This window comes from Enhydra lutris, unplaced genomic scaffold, assembly GCF_002288905.1.
Source record: "Enhydra lutris kenyoni isolate GAN:26980312 unplaced genomic scaffold, ASM228890v2 scaffoldscaffold3, whole genome shotgun sequence".
NCBI classification, from domain to species: Eukaryota; Metazoa; Chordata; class Mammalia; order Carnivora; family Mustelidae; genus Enhydra; species Enhydra lutris.
The window spans coordinates 50315147-50333161 of record NW_019154087.1 but is presented as its reverse complement, the minus strand read 5'-3'; the positions used below and the strand labels follow the sequence as shown (position 1 = coordinate 50333161).

The following is an 18015-nucleotide window of genomic DNA, read 5'->3' as shown; positions in this document are numbered from 1 at the left end:
TCAACGTACAGGAGGTGACGTGGGGAAGGGAGAGTATGGACATGCCCTTGCTTTACCACCAAATATTCATATGTAAATATGTAAGAAAAAGTTTACATACACACACATATGTAAGAAAAATAATAAGTGAGAAGCCATAAACACACACACACACACACACACACACACACACACATATCTAAGAAAAATAATAATAAATGAGAAGCCATAAACTCTCTCACAACTCTTGCACTGAATTCCCAATTCCTGGACATATTCAGGATAAGAAAGCCCTGAACAAGCACATAAGGACAAAAGTAGTTCAGATTTTAATTCTGACACTAATGTACTTCATCTGTAAAATGAAATACGGCTATAGAATCAGCATGATTCTTCTATAGTACTGAGTTCACAGAAAAAGTCCTTTTTCTTTTTCTTTAAGAAGAAATGAAAAGCATAGGTCCCTAAAATATAGGCAGATCTTAAAAACTCTAAGCGACTGTCTCAATTCCTATTCCTCTTCCTTACCCTGAATTTGGCTGAAGAAAATATTAATAGATCCCTAAAATCTGACAAACTTTGGCTGGGTCTCTAGTGTCAGGAGGATTTAAATATGTCTTTATACATGGCAGCCAAATATTTCACCCCACAAGTGTGAAAAAAATCTACTGATATCGGAGCAAAGGCCTCAATTACCTTAAGACATTATTCTCTATGTGACCCTAAAGTTCCTTTATAGCAAACCAAAAAAAGATCTTAAATACACCCTCCCCTGAGAAATAGATTGCAACACACCTACAACAAAGACTGTACTTCTCTGTGCACGTAATAAACTGATAGTGCCAAGATAAAACCAGATTAGTAGAAAATGAATTCATTTTTCCAGGAAGGGGAACACATTTTGACCTTAAAGCTTAACTGTATGGCCACCATGTGATCATGGGTTCTTCCTTTTCCCCTGTCTTTAAAATCACTTTCTCTTTTTAATAGAGAATCAGAAGCTCACTTATGCAAGCATAGCAACTCTTCCACATTTTAGGCATAGGGCAGCTGGGTGAGCGAAGGCTGAAAGGAAAACCTCCTTTCACCATCATCATTCCCACTTCGTAAGTGACCCAAGTGAGACCCTAAATCAGTGTCTCCTATTCACCTAGGGTTTACCTCCTCTAAAATCACAGGAGAAATGAAAGTATAGTTTGTCAAAAAGAAAACCACCAGCCTCAAAATGTGTTTCTCTGGCCAATCCCAGTCATCAAACAGGAGCTTAATAACTAACTTAACTGCAGTTTCAACCTCCCTGAGCATTCTGTCTCAACCTGTCAATCAGGAATTTTCAGGTAAGCACCAATGAGGAAATCTATCACATGGGTCCCCTCCACCACAAAGGAAGTCGATCGAGGTAATTTGCTCAGTAAGTCCCTGCCCTTCCTTTCTTTTCTTTTCTTATACTTATACCTTTCTTGCTCCACTCTGCTTCCTATAAAAACTTTCCATTTTGTACAGCTCCTTGGAATACCCCTCTCCATTTGCAAGGTGGGATACTGCTTGATTCATGAGTCATTAATAAAGCCAATTAGATCTTCAAATTTACTTTGTTGAATTTTACCTTTTAACATGTTCAATGTTGATGGGGTAGGATCTGTAAAAATGCCAAAATAGCTGAATTTTATAAAATATGCAGAAATGCTCAGGGAACATATCCCATTTTTTATATGTAAAAAATAAATAAAGTTTTAAAACTGCAATCTCTAAAAAATATTTATCTAGGAACTAATAAAAGGACATGAAATCCTTTTTATTTATTTATTTTTTTATTTCTTGGGGTTGGAGGGGTGGAGGCACAGAAAGAGAGGGAGAGAGAGAGTCTTAAGCAGGCTCCACACCCAGTGCAGAGCCCAAGGCAGAGCTTCATCTCACAACTTTGAAGTCATGATCTGAGCCTAAATCAAGAGTTGGACACTTATCAGTCTGAGCCACCCAGGTACCCCATGAAACCCTTTTTTAAAATAGGTATTCTGAACAAATATTTAACCTAGTAGTTAGCCACAAAGCTGTTCAATCATCCTGATATTTTACATTTCTAAAGGCTTCAAATACTGTTATAAAATGCAAATGTTATCTCCTATCCAGATGATGTAAACATTTTAAATGATCAGAATAATAAAATATGAAAATGACAACATAGTTACAAAGAATAATTGGATGAAATAAGGGTCAAACTGCATTGGGAAGGAATTCTCTTAAACAGAAGCTAAACCCCTCCTGCATGCTTCTTTCATTTAGCCAGCCATCTTTTTTTTTTTTAATTTATTATTTTTATTACCATATAATGTATAATTTGCCCCAGGGGTACAGGTCTGTGACTCATCAGGCTTACACATTTCACAGTGCTTACCATAGCAGATACCCTCCCCAATGTCCCAATAATCCAACCACCCTCTCCCTACCCCTCCCTACCCACGCCAACCCCTCCAACCCTCAGTTTGTTTTGTGAGATTAAGAGTCTCTATGGTTTGTCTCCCTCCCGATCCCATCATATTTCTTTTCCTTACCTACCCCCTAAACTCCCTGCCCTGCTTCTCAAATTCCTCGTATCAGAGAGATCATATGATAATTATCTTTCTCTGATTGACTTATTTCGCTCAGCGTAATACTCTCTAGTTCCATCCGTGTTTACCCAGCCATCCTTAACTAAACACTACACACCAGTCACTGTTTCTCCCTAAAATCAGTCAGCATACCTTTTGTCCACTACTTCCTTGGCTGAGTGATGCTCACATACAGCATGCTTATAAACACAGATTGCCGGACCTAGCCCCCAGGGTTTCTGATTCAGCAGTTCTGAGGTGGAGTCTGAGAATGTACATTTCTAACAAGTTCTAAGGATGCTGTTGCTGCTTGTCTGGGAACCACACATTTGAGAAATACTTCCTTGGTAAAAATTTTGGCTTCCCCCTAATGACTTCCTAGGCTGGAAGATCTTTTTCTCCCTTGAATTCCTCTATAATTTTTTTTAAAAGATGAATTTATTTTAGAAAAAGAGCATGTGTGGGGGGGAGGGGTAGTCAGAGGGAGAACCCTCAAGCAGACTCCCCGCTGAGCAAGGAGCCCAATAAGGGGTTCAATCCCAGGACCCTGAGACCATGACCTGAGCCGAAATCAAGAGTCGCATGTTTAACCAACTGAGCCCCGCAGGCTTCCCCCTCTATAATTTGTTTTAAACCATACTTTTTTAAAACTTAACACATAACTGCTTTGCAACAGAGTAGTGTGCTATCATATGATCCTAACTAGATCATAAATTCTCTCAGTGTAAAAACTGGATTTTAACATTTATCTTTGCACCTCATACAGGTCTTACATTTGGTACATGCTCAACAGATAACTTTTCGATAGTTTTAATGTATATATTCAGTGGTATTAAACCTATATAGGAACCTACCTACACCAAGCAGTGAACTCCTTTAACAAACTGATGATTATTTTCTGCCCAAGAGGGTGCTTGTGCTTAAACACACACACTCTCTTCCTCTCATTTATTACAGCAGAAGTTCCTTCAGAACCTTTAACATTTTGTGTTCACTCCAATCAATGGGACTCATGCCATATGGTAACAGAAAGAAATTTAAAACTTTTTAAAAGTGAAAAAGCCATCTCCTCTGTCCCTCCCCTTGATAATCCTTAATTCCACAGCTCAAAGTATGATAAAATGTAATAGAGATGTATATCAAAACCACAACCACTGTACTTAAGAGAGATGCCTCTATATGACTCCAAATTTCCTTACGTGTAAAAATGGGAGTTTTAAAACTTCTTCACTAAATGAAAAAACAACTACTGATTGTATCATCACAACCATTCTTCTGAGGCATTATGAAACTGCTTAAAAGCATAAAGTTGAACAAAAATCAAAATGGCTGCACTAATGTTTCAGCAAAGCTTGGTTTTGCAGTAATCTTTTCCTTCTCTTCTGGAAACCTCCCCTCCTCCCTTCTTAGCCTTTTGTTTCAGGAATCGAGTCCTACCCTAAAGACATGACAAAGCTCACACAGTTCCTGCCAAAACCAGCTAGAGCCATATTTCCCTACAAAACCCCTCAGCCCCTTCCTTGGGGCAGGCTTGCACTTTTGGAAGGCCACAGTCTGCAGCAGCCTCTTTAGCCCCGCAAAGCAATAAAGCTATTCTTCCTTTTTATCCCAAACTCTGTCTTCATGTTATATTTGGCTCCAAAGCATGGAGGTTGGGTTTCAACAATAATCAGAACAGTTTATATAGTAGCTAAGAGAAAGGTATCTTCAGATTTTTGGTGCCTCAAATTCTGTTTGTACCTCAATCTGATCTTCCTTTCTTCTCAATCTTCTGCTTCCTGAAATGGAATCATACTCATGTAGGTATCCGTACTCTGACTCATTATCATGCTGGATATCTTGGTCTTAAGTACTAACTAACATACAAAATTTATCATCATCCCTATTTGCAGTGCTACTCATGGTAGAGTTCTCCCTTTCCTTCACACAGTTTAGCCATGTTTCCACATTTAGGAAAGTATCTGCAGTCCCTGCCCAGTCTCCCACACTCCACCTGCAGTTCAGTACACTGACTGGAACTGCTGCTGTCACCACAGATACTTTCACAATACACATGAACCTCATCAGATGTTAGAGGGGAGGATTAGGGAAGTATGTGAGGTCACATGACAGATGTAAGGAAGGAAGACTACTGGTTCAACTTTTTTTTTCCCCCTCAACTTAGAACTCGGACTCACAACCCAGAGGTGAAGAGTCATGTGCTCTCTTGACAGAGCCAGCAGGTGCCCCTGGTTCAACTTTTTAAACTTTATATGTATTCCTTCCAATATCATAGTCACTACTAAGTAGTCTGAGAGAAGAGTGCTAAGTTTAGGAGTCCAAGGTATAGTATCATTCAGATCATAAAAGGCCAACACCTGGTAATAAGGATACTAGTCCAATCCTTTTTTTTTTTTTTTTTTTTGCCATTGGCCAATCTCTAATCAACCAGAATGCTATTTCCTGTTGTGCCCAGACTCCTCTGCAAATCCTTCAATGCAGGGACCCACTGCAACCCAAAAGATCTGGTTATTGAGGAAAAATCCATTCCCATGCCTGTTTAGCGTTGGGACAATTAGGGTCAGGAAGGTTTCATTAAAGTCAGGAAGGCATTTCTGCATTCCCTTGACTTCACACTCTTCAGGTGATAAAAACAGTGATTACTGTGTGTAATGAAAAATTAACTCAAAAGCCACAACTGAGAGAGATGGGTTTAAAGAGAGAAAAGAAGAAAAAATGAAGGCCTGGGGCGCCTGGGTGGCTCAGTGAGTTAAGCCTCTGCATTCAGCTCAGGTCATGATCTCAGTCAGGGTCTAGGGACCAAGTCCTGCATCAGGCTCTCTCTGCTCAGCAGGGAGCCTGCTTTCCCCCCCCATCCCCCACCTCATGCTTGCCTCTCTGCCTACTTGTAATCTCTGTCTGCCAAATAAATAAATAAAATCTTTTAAAAAGAAAAGTGAAGCCCTAACATAGTTCCCAAAAAGTCCAATCTAATTTTTCTTATCTAATGTATCTTTCTATAAAGAATCTTTTTCTGGGGTGCCTGGGTGGCTCAGTTAAGCATCCCACTGCTGATTTCCGCTCAGGTCATGATCTCAATGTCCAGGGATGGAGGCCTGCAGCCCTGCATCAGGCTCTCAGTTCAGTGTGGAGTTGGCCTGTCCTCCCTCTGCTCCTGTCCTCCCCCCTGCCCCACACACTCTCTCGCTCTATATCTCTAAAATAAATAAATAAAATCTTTTCTTTTCTTTTTTAAGAAAAAAAAAAAGAATCTTTCACTGCCTATTCACATTACCTTAATGAGGAAAAAAAAGAACAATAAATTGAGGGGAAGGAGTGAGACAGCTCTTACAACCACAACTATTACAACCAACCCTCCTTTTATTGGGGTAATTCCCTCTCTTCCATTAAACCTTCTCCACATCCAAAACAACTGATTACAAGCCTTTTTACCAGTAGTTTTCAAAGCAGGATCCCCAGAAAGAGACACAAAAAGGTTATGAGATGCTGGCAAATACTGTTTCTTATTTGAGTGCTGATGCTGTGAATAAGTAGCAAGCTGAATATGTATACTTTTCTGTCTGTATATTATAGCTCAATTTGAAGTGTTTTTTTTTTTTTAAGATTTGTTAATTTGAGAGAGAGAGCGCATGCACAAGTTGTTGGGGGGTGGCTGAGCAGGGAGCCCGATTGACACAGGACCCCGAGATCATGACCTGAGCTCAAAGCGGACGCTTAACCAACTCGGCCACCCAGGTGCCCCAAAGTTTAGTTTTTTTATTAAAAGTCACTCATGCTACGCTAGCACAAATGGACTAAGGCAAGGGGATGAGATAGCTTTCTTGAAGCAGTGTGGCTTTTGGGGAATGGGCTTTAGAAACAGATAAACATATCCAGGATTAAGACCAAGTCTGTCAATATCTGGTTGTTTTCAGATATGTGATCATGAACAGCTCCCAAAACCTAAGCAGCAGCCCATCCTCACAATACCAGTTTGGTATGCAATAAGAAAATACTATACCTGCCCTGATGCCATCTAAACTTAACTGACAAGCTCAGTACCCAGGAAATTTGGCAAAATGCACAAACTCAGTCACGCAAGGTAGATAATAACCAGTTAGGTTTATTAAGTGCTTATTCTATATGCGAGGCATTGTTCTCACAGTGTTTCATCTGATCACAGGAAGCTGGTAGCACTAATATCTTCTTTTAACAGAGGAAGAGAATGGAACACAGAAAGGTTAAGGAACTGGTCCAAAGTACGCAGCTTGTCAGAGACAGAGCCAGGATGGAAGTCCAGGAATTCCTGCTCACAAGCGAGCCCCACCGCTCCTTCTCCCACTATCCTGGCGGAAGGGAGGGCACAAGTACGCCTGACCATCTGAGGACTGATTTAGGAAGAGGTGAGGGAGGAAGCAGTTGAATATCACCAACTGACAAATTAAGTCAAATTCTATCTTCTACATCTCGAGTCCCATGCCACTTACAATGTTTAGATTCTTACTAACTCAGTTCTCTGTGAGGACAAGGCCTGTCATGTGCACTGTGGGTGACTAAGCCTCTTGTCAGACACCTTGCCATGAACCCTGCCCTGCTCTCTGGTAAACAATCCCTGTCCCGGAGCCAAGCACACCAGCCATCCCACAGGATGCCCACTCTGCCCTCCTCTCTTGACCCTGTCCAGTGCAATACTTGGGCTGAGAGACAGACTCCTAAGCAGAGTGATTTTTTTGATCCACACAAAGTTAGCTCAAATGTACAATAAAATCAAACAGTATTACTTCTTTGACTTAAAATGAGGAACTACCTGGGAGACAATTTAGCTTTCAGATTTAGATAAAAGTTACATGAAAATTCAGGATGATCTTGCAGTACGTAACTATGATCCCAGATTATTTTCCACTCCTATATACCCACACTTTGAAAAACAAAGCATCTGTTACCCAGCACCCAAAAGCAACTGACAGAATGAGTGAATGAGTGGCATGTCTTCAAGAAATCTGTGAAACACAGAAAAATTCTTTTTTTTTTAAAGACTTTATTTCCTTATTTGAAAGAGAGCAAGAGGAAGAGGGAGCATGAGCAGGGGGAGTAACAGGCAGAGGGAGAAGCAGCTCCCCACTGAGCAGAAAGCCTGATGTGGGACTCTATCCCAGGACCCTGGGATCATGACTTGAGCCGAAGCTAGACGCTTAACGGACTAAGCCACCCAGGGGCCCCCAGAAAATTCTATTACAAAGTTAAATAAAAAGAATGATATACAAAATTATATATGTACTTTTGATAACAAGTGTGCCTTTAAAAAAGCAAACCTAGAAAAAAGAACAAGAAAGTAATATCAGAAGTCTTTGAATGGCAAGACTAAGAATAAGAAGGCTTTTCCTTTTATTTTTCTCTACTTTCCATTTTTTGGGGTATTATTTACAAACAATGGGTAAACCTATTTTATTTTTTAAATCCTTGCTGCCAAACCAGTAACGATCAAAACGATTTGATTTCTTTATTCTATAACAATTGTGCAGGCTTTATTGTAAGGAAATTATAAGAGTCAAAACAATTTCAGACAGCTGAAAGGAAAAGCAAAGCAGTCACCCTGTAAGAATGTAATTCTACTCACACTATTTGTCCTTCAACATAATTGCTATCATTAAGATTTATATAAGCCAGCAAAATGTATATAGCTCTAGCTATATGCTCTTTTACAATATCTAACTAAAAACAAAACTCCCCAATTTCCCTTTATTTGGAGACTTAGTTTTAGTACTTAGCAGGAATACAATATACATAACAATGACAGGATTTTTAAGCTACACACATTGCACTTTTTTTTTTTTTTAAGTGCTATTCAAAAGGCTATCTAACCAAGTACCAGCACGCTTACACCATAGATAAGGAAAAGAAAGACGAGACTCCGGGAGCTCCTCAACCTAATAAATGAAACAGAGGCTCTGAGGATGAGAGTTGGAATAAACTGCAGCTGTACCAATTTCATATCTAAACTTTAATGTGAAAAAGAGGCGGCCAGGCCTACTAATTCAAGGTTGTAAGGCTCTACTGTGTTAACTCCCCGCCCAAGAGAAGGGTCACTGCTTGTCCTTTCGTCTCAGTAAAATGATTCACCCCCTTGTGGAATCAGCTAGATAACCAGCAATTTAGATAAAAACTTACAAACTTTCATCACTTCTTTTTTTTAAGGGTCAATATCAGACCTTAATCTACAATCCTTTCTCCTTATGCATGATTCTTGCAACTCCTCCCCATGTTTCACTGAAATTAATAACAACCACACAATTTCTTTTAAGATTTCCTAAAGTTAGAAACATATTAGCAACAAAATATTACACAACTTTTAAAGTTTAACTCTGATGTCCAGCTGGGTTGTCACTAGCATTTGGACCTTAGCATAAGTATCAGCAGTCCAGACCTGCTTAAGATGCTGGAAACCAAGCTACTGGGCTGGGGCCATCATCTCTGAAAACATTCACAGGTCTCTGATTCTCTGCAAAGCATGCGAGCAGGGCACCCAGTTACAAAGAAAAGAAGAACAGGAGTCTGACCACAACTGAGGGCAGATGGGTCGGGGGCTTGGGAGTCCCAAGGACACTGGGATGGCCCGGCCAGCCAGCCAGACTGCAGAGGGGGCGGCGGCGGCGGCGGCCGCAGTGGCAGTGGTTGTCTGTAGTGCAATGTGTCTGAGCTAATAAAATGGCTGAAGAGGGGCGCCTGCCTTCGGCTCGGGTCGTGATCCCAGGGTCCTGGGATCGAGTCCCGCATCGGGCTCTCTGCTCAGCGGGGAGCCTGCTTCCTCCTCTCTCTCTGCCTGTCTCTCTGCCTACTTGTGATCTCTACCTGTCAAATGAATAAATAAAAAAATCTTTAAAAAAAAAAAAAAAGGCTGAAGAGGCAAGAGAGCATGGGGCTCCCTGGGCCCCGCCTCCAGGATGCTGCCAGGAGTCCCTCTCCACCCCCTGGGACACAGAGATTATATATAAAGTCTTTAAATCTAGTGGGTCTTTTGAGGGGGCACCACTGCCTGCCCCTGGGATCCTTTTTTATTTTCTGGAAAATCACTCATGAGACTGCTGTCCTCACTGCTGGGGGCATATGCTCCATCCCTTGTAACACCTCTGCTGCGGCCTGGGCAGGAGGAGGGGTGGGGCATGGAACCTGTAATTATTAAATATGAATTCCTTTTTTTTTTTTTAAAGTTACTTTGAAGAGCTGTTGCAGAAACTCCAATTCAGCACATTGGCTCATGCTGCCTATTTGACCAAAAATGGCTGTTATTGCCAGTGTTCAGTGTTCCCACTCTCTCCATCAAAACTGTCACTATTCTTACCAAATTGTATAATTCATGAGAAGCATACTAGGAAAAAATACCTAGTGGAGAAATCTCAGGTATCCCCATCCCTCTTCCGTTTGGATGTATATTTATAACCTAAGGAAATTTTTCTGTTGATGCTTTCAAACAAAATCAGCCTGGATTACTCCAAGTCCAAGTCCTAAAATGCTGTCAATATTGAGATACAGCAGTTCACATGCCCAAGCCACAGCTAAAGGTTCAGCCACTCTGGCTGAGCATTAAGACCCTCTGTGATAAGCCTTCTCATTGTTCTGCATGTACTTTTTAAATTTTTTTAAAGATTTTCTTTTAATTTTTAAGTAATCTCCATGCCCAACATGGGGCCCAAACTCACACCCAGAGATCAAGAGTTGCATGCTCTACCAAATGGGCCAGGCAGTCACCCCAGTTCTGTATCTTCTTCTATGCTTTGTTCCATTCAGGCAAACTAACCTGTGTCCCACACTAGATGGGTCTCTGAGTCTTCCTGCAGAAGAGTTTTACTGTAAAAAGGCCTTTCTCAGGGCACCTGGGTGGCTCAGTTGTTAAGTGTCTGCTTTCGGCTCAGGTCATGATCCCAGGGTCCTGGGATCAAGTCCCACATAAGGCTCCCTGCTCACAGGGAAGTCTGCTTCTCCCTCTCCCACTCCCCCTGCTTGTGTTCCCTCTCTTGCTGTGTCTCTGTCAAATAATAAATAAAATCTTTAAAAAAAGAAAGGCCTTTCTCTCCCTCTCTCTTATATTTATAACATTTCAAAAAACATTTTTAAACCATTTGTAATTTTTCAACAGGAGGATACAACTATCTCATAGAAGAATAAATCATTCAATTAAATTACTGTAAATGGCATTACACAAACAATACTATTATTATTGTAACGATCATAGCCACTGGGATAATTCTACAATTACTATGAGTTATTCGTTAATCTGTGCTGTAATTAAATAAAACAGCAAATGGGATTAAACAAGATAAAAAGTATATTACACTCCTACAATTTATAAAGATATCTCATTAGTTTTACAGAATAACTTACCAACTTGCCTTCAGTATATGCTATCTAAAGACTAAGGACTCCATTTATTTATCCTTTCAAATATTGGATGTGCCAGGCCAGCCCTGCTCAAGATGCTGATGATACAAGAAAAATGGTATTGGTGTGCTAACAGTCTCACGGCAAGATGCAATGATGGTGTAACAGGACTACAGTGCTGTGGGCTTGGGGGTACTTACTAGAAATACCCGAAGCACTGAGGCCTGTCTCTCCACTCACCACTGGGGACAGGAAAGCTCGGGAAAGGAGCCCGTTGTGCTTCTGGCTCCGTAGAGACCCCTGCCTATAGAGACGGCAGCCTACACCACAACCTCCACCACTACCACCCTAGTAGCGACACACACTAAAAAACGGTTGCTTAGGAGTGGATCAAAATCAATTTAAGGGAAGAGAAAGCTGGGAAATGAGAGGCTGGGAAAAGATATTCAGCTCTGAATCAGCAGACTCTCATTTCTCTGAGTCAGTTCCTCATGACAAGGCTGAGTACTAGGAACTCAGGAGATGCCAGCAACCAGATGAGCCGTCACTGTCAGATGTGTCTCTGCTGAGAGGGTGTCATACAAGGGAAAAGAACCCTGGACTAGAAGGAGAGAGCTGTATCTAGTTCTGGCACAGTCACTCACTAGCCACATGACTCTGAGGAAAGATACCCAGCCTCATTGAGCCTCAGTTTCCCCAGCTGGAAATAAATGGGTGATGGTGATATGTATTCCACGTATCTTAGAAGGATGTTAAAAATATTAAATATGAGCATGTGAAAGTCCCTCTGAAAAACTGTACAGCTTTAAGCAAATGCGATTTTTTTTATGCACGTGTCTGAAAGTACTCACTGTCCTATTTGAGTTGCTACACTCACAGATGACTGTATTTATACAACATGAAGCCAAGATAAATAACTTTGGCCACGGTGACATCTGGCAAATAATAATTTTATCCAAGAAAGTCAGTCACCTCTCCATTCCCCTATCCCAAAACATGGCCAATTCTCTGGAAGCTCCAAGCAATTAAGCCCTCTAAAATAGACTCATTGCAAAGTCCCTTGGGAGAAATAAACTCTAGAACAAATTAATGCAACAGCTAGAAAATTACATCTACAAAATAATTAGCTTTCAAATTAACATAAGGCATTCTTTCTTCCACTGATAAATTTCTTTTACAACCCCTGTGTACTTTCAATCATGCCAGTTCCCTCCTAAAATACCTTCCTCTAATTCTGCAAGTCAAATCCTCAAAATTTTTTCAGGACCCAAACCAAGGGCCGTCTATGCCATAAAAACTTCCCACAATGACTCTTTTCTGAAGATGTTTCAACATCTATAAAGGGAAGATAAAATGGACTCTACACACAATGCTTCTGAAGGATTCTCTATGTGTTTCTTAGAGTACAGAATCTCCCAACAACCATGGTTCAGCCTTTCTATTGGCTACACCTTAGAATGACAGTCCCTGTCCCTTATACACTGCCATGGTTATGGTGTAAAAAAGAACAGCTACAGGCCATGTACAATTCCCACAAAAGAACACATGTGTAAGTGGTGTTTATCCAAAGTAGCCACAAATCTGCATTCTTATAATAAAAAATTTCCAGATTTTAATACTTTGTCACTACTGTAACATATAAATCTCTCCTCATACCTCATCACATACAGAATGTTAGAATGTGTGTTAGGAACTTCTAAACCAATTGATGAATTTCTTGAGGACACACATACCACATCCTTACTTTCTTTTGCGTTTGACTTGTGTAGCTCAGCTAACACCAAGTAGAGAGAAGGCAACTAGTAAGTGATGCTTAAGTTAGAACTAATCTCTTTTCAGGGCACCTGGGTGGCTCAGTGTGTTAGGTGCTTGCCTTCGGCTCAGGTTAGGTGCCTGCCTTTGGCTCAGGTCATGGTCTCAGGGTCTTGGGATAGAGCCCCGCTTTGGGCTCTCTGCTCAGTGAGGAGCCTGCTTCCTCCTCTCTCTCTGCCTGCCTCTCTGCCTACTTGTGATCTCTCTCTCTCTCAAATAAATAAAATCTTTAAAAAATTTTTTTTTTAAATAAAAAAAGAACTAACCTCTTTTCTGTCATATTTACTAATGCTGCCTCACAAAATAGCTGTTCACCTAAATTATGGAAACAGTGACTCTCTCAGGGAAAACAAAACTCTTACACTACAGCTCAAGGTGACACAGATTCAAATGTTCCTTTGGGAAAAATAGTTACGCATTTAAAAATCTGACTGTATTTAATTAGTCCAAAACATAATCCAATGGTAATCCTGCTATCATTTCTTAAAGAGATTTAGTTATCTTCCATCCAGTAGAACTGTCATGAACACTGACTTTATTTATAACAGGAGAGTTTCCAAAGAAAAAGAAAAAACTTCTTAGGGGGAAGTTTTCTTAGCAGGGAGAATTTCTAGTATTCATGACAGTACTGTTTTGTTTACAAGAGCTACGTTCAGGTACATCAACAACTTCAATAGCATTACAAATACAAGTGGACCCAAAGTTTTGGCCTTTAAAAGTAGTACCATCTAACAGTCATTTTCAAATTATTCCCTGGAAATTTAAAGGGTGCAATGAAACACTGTCCATCAGAAATGTATTGCAAGGGGCACCTGGGTGGCTCAGTGGGTTGGGCCTCTGCCTTTGGCTCAGGTCATGGTCTCAGGGTCCTGGGATCAAGCCCTGATTTGGGCTCTCTGCTCAGTGGGAGCCTGCTTCCCCCTCTCTCTCTGCCTGCCTCTCTGCCTACTTGTTATCTCTCTCTCTCTGCCAATCAAATAAATAAAAAATCTTAAAAAAAAATTTAAAAATTTTTAGTACCCACATTTTTTAAGGTTTTATTCTTTTTTAAAATTCAAATCTGTAGAACTATTTTACTCATTTTTTAAATTAACATATAATGTATTATTTGTTTCAGGGGTACAGGTCTGAGATTCATCAGTCTTACACAATCCACAGCACTCACCATAGCACATACCCTCCCCAATGTCCATCACCCAGCCACCCCAGCCCTCCCACCTCCAACCTCTCCAGCAACCCTCAGTTTGTTTCCTGAGATTGAGTCTCTTATGGTTTGTCTCCCTCTCTGGTTTTGTCTTATTTCATTTTTCCCTTCCTTCCCCTATGATCCTCTGTCCTGTTTCTCAGATTCTAAGGTTTTATTCTTAAGTAAATGCTACACCCAATGTGAGGCTCAAACTCACAACCCTGAGATCAAGAATCACATGCTCTATCAACTGAGACAGCCAAGCACCCCTCTGGTACCCACATTTTTAAAAGGAAAAAGAAACAGGTGAAGCGAGTATTAACAATTTATTTTATTTAGCCAACATATACACAATCCTATCTCAACATGTAATCAAGGTAAAAATTAATGAGCTATTTTCCATTCTTTTTTTCACGCTGTCTTTGAAAGCCAGTGTGAACTTTATACTTCAAGAACATCTCAATTCAGGGGCGCCTGGGTGGCTCAGTGGGTTAAAGCCTCTGCCTTCGGCTCAGGTCATGATCCCAGGGTCCTGGGATCAAGCCCCACATCGGGCTCTCTGCCCAGCCAGTTTCCTCCTCTCTCTCTCTCTCTGCCTGCCTCTCTGCCTATACTTGTGATCTCTGTCTGTCAAATAAATAAATGAAATCTTAAAAAAAAAAAAAAAGAACATCTCAATTCAGACTAGCCACATTTCAAGTGTCCACGAGCCACATGTGGTTACCGAGATGAGCAGCACAGCTCTAGAAAACTCTTGAGAAGAATTACAGTGGTGGTATATGTATATAATTTGCCTCTCCTTCATTTCCAAACCCCATCAAAACGACCAAAGTGAAAAAAGACAAACCTAAGCTGGTGGCTGGTGGGAAAATTTGGAAGACTAGTGTCAGAGTCAGTGTCCACAGTTGTCAGTGAAACGTTACAGACAGTCAAGGGGAAGCGGGCTCACTCCCAACCCCCATGCAAACAGAACTGAGAGGAATCATTACCTCTATTTACCAAACAGTAAGTACACGCATTCGCCAATCTAAATGCCGTAATAATGAAAATCACAGGACAAGGGAAATGAAAATTGAAGAATGTGGGGCACCAAGAGATAACAAAGAACACTCTAGAAGTATAACATCAACCTATCTCCTCTATAGAAGAACAAGGATCTCATGACAATCAGTCAACGCTTTGGAGCAACTCTTGACCATTCACCCCATCTGTCTCCTCCTCTCCCTGAATCTAATCAACAAACAATCTTGTTGATTTTTCCTCCTGTCCTTCCCATGGTACAAAGAGGGTGGGGCTTGTAAACTAAAGAAATGTATTGTACTCTGTGTAGGAAAAAACCTTGCCACTCATTTTAAACTTTGCATAGGTCTCTTTATATCTGCTTTTACACCTGGCCTTTTAAGATTCCTGGATCATGTCTCAGGGCTCTTGGGACCTCTGGAAACATGCACAGTTACACCCCTGGGCACTGAAATTATCTTTGTTAGCTCTCTGGGCTCTTTGATCACTACATCATTCCTTGGGAACTCAACATTCCTTCCCATGAATGGTTGATCCAACAACTAATGTGCTGTTTTCTGCCTTCTTTAAAAACAGCCTTGGTTTATACCTCTACCCATTTTCTAATATGGACTACGACCTAATATTCTTAAGCTCTCTTACTCCCTCTGAGCCTCAACTCTGACTCTACATAATCTTCCAGTTTCTTCCTGTATCAAGCCCATTCTGGCTTACTTCTCGACCATTCAACCCTATAAATCAACACTTTGATGCCCCCCTGCCACCATTCCCTCAGTTAGAACAGCCCCTAAAACTCAGAATCAGTTGTCCATTTACCTTTTCCACTCTAAAGTTGATGAATGCTGTATAGTACTTCCACTGTACGATCGATTCTCACTATTTGCAATACTTACATTCTATGAAGTCTCTGTGACAACTGAATTACTGAATAATGAACCATTGCTCTTAGGGGAAATAGAGGGTTAGGTTCCTACAAGCCTTGTAGCCACAATGTTTTTAATTAATCAATTGATTAATACTTAATATTGTTTTATGTGGGTTTCTACTTAAAGACACTTTAATAGATATAGTTGCTTCATTAACATTGGAATCATAGTCAACAGCACTATAACTCATCACTGAATGAAGCCTACCTAACGCATAGATGGTCTCCGTAAGCACAATACATCATAGCCTTCTTCCCTTAGGAACACTAGATAGCACTTCCGCCCTATGCTTTGTGGCCCTTTCAAACAGCAAAATCACCAACAACAAGCACAAAGATGCAAAACAAAAACCAACCAACCAAACAAAAAAACCCCAACCTCAACACTAAATAGACTGAAAACAACAACAACAATACTTGTTTACAGTATGAGAGCTGATAGAAGATGGCTGTGCTACCTGACCTCTGCTGGAAACATGCATATTAGGTGATTTCAATATTTTACTGCTCTGTGGATGTCCCTGAATGACCATAAAAGCATCACAAGTATTGACTTTGGTGATTATAAATAAATTTTAGTTAATAGGAGAATACACAAACCTGGAATCCACGAATGATGAAGATGGACTGTACTTAGTCCATAGGGCTTTTTGACCATCTCCTCTGCTGAACTGTAACCTTCCTGAAAGCAGATCATGTCTCAGTCCTTCATTTCTTCCCAGAAACTAGCACAGTGCTTGGCATACAGAAACCACTTACCCACATTCACCTTTGCTTCCTATGAGAAAAACCTTCATTTTTCTAGTCTAAGAACAAGACTAGACAGACCCTGATCGTGGAGTCTCATTGTCTCTGACCTGCTCAGGGACACTGCTCTATCAGTTCCCCACCCCACCACCACCATCTCTTGCCTATTTTCAGCCCTTAATAATGCATTCAAAATCATCAATTTATGTAACCTTCATTTCTTATTCTACATGATACAGAGAACGTGTGGGAAATGAAAGACACAGGGTCATTACTGATGGTGTATGTTGTACTCTGTGCAGGAAAAAACCTTGCCACTCATTTGAAACTTTGCATAGTTTGGGAAATGAAAGACACAGGGTCATTACTGATGGCGTATGTTGACAGCTGAGGAGGCATTACCCTCTGCGAGCCTGTGGAAAGCAATGACGTTCCAAAACAGAATTTCCTGAACTTAAAGTGGCCAGCTGTGACTGGTAAAATTCCTAGTATCACAAACACACCAACATGAAAACTCCTTAAATGTTCACAATGCAAAAACAAAACAAAACAAAAAACAAACCCATCTAAAGCCTAGAGTATTTATGAAGAGTAAAAGAAAGTGGGTGCCTGGGTGGCTCAGTTGGTTGAGCGACTGCCTTCAGCTCAGGTCATGATCCTGGAGTCCTGGGATTGAGTCCCACCCACATTGGGCTCCCTGCTTAGCAGGGGCTCTGCTTCTCCCTCTGATCTTTCTTCTCTCATGTTTGCTCTCTCTCATTCTCTCTTTTCCTCAAATAAATAAATAAAATCTTAAAAACAAATAAATAAAGTCAATCAGTTTTTAAAAAAGAAAGAAAGAAAGAATGAAGATAAACTCCCATCAGAATAGCCCACCTTCGGGTGCCTGGGTGGCTGGCTCAGTCGGTAAGCATCTGCCTTCAGCTTAGGTCATAATCCCAAGGTCCTGGGATAGAGCCAGGCTCCCCACTCGGCAAGAAGCCTGCTTTCTCCCTCTCCCCCTCCCGCTGCTTATGTTCCCTCTCTCGCTGTGTCTCTCTGTTAAATAAATAAATAAAATCTTTAAAAAGAAAAGAAAAGCCCACCTTCTCATTTATTGCTGCTTCCTCCTGTACACAACCAACACCCTCACCACTCACCATTCCATAGTAAGACTTTCAAAAAACTAATAAACAAATTCTGATCATGATAACCTAGTTTTGATGTTTAGAAAATCATCTGCAGGTAAAATGGAAAGACAACAAGAATAAAGAAAATTCTGAGCTCAAATGAATGAGAATGACTTACACATATTTAGTATTTAATTCTCCATATGGAAGGATAAAACCTAAGAAAGTGCTAAGTGAAAAAAAGAACTGAAAAAGAAATCTACCAAGCTTGGACACTTTAGTCAGCCATCTATT

General features: G+C 40.6%; 1 protein-coding gene across 1 annotated transcript in view; it reads right to left on the bottom strand.

Annotated features, from left to right (window-relative positions):
* The window catches only part of LOC111156996 (folliculin interacting protein 2), a 132856-nt gene that overhangs the window by 92553 nt on the left and 22288 nt on the right, over positions 1-18015 (bottom strand). The gene's annotated exons all lie outside the window — the stretch shown is intronic.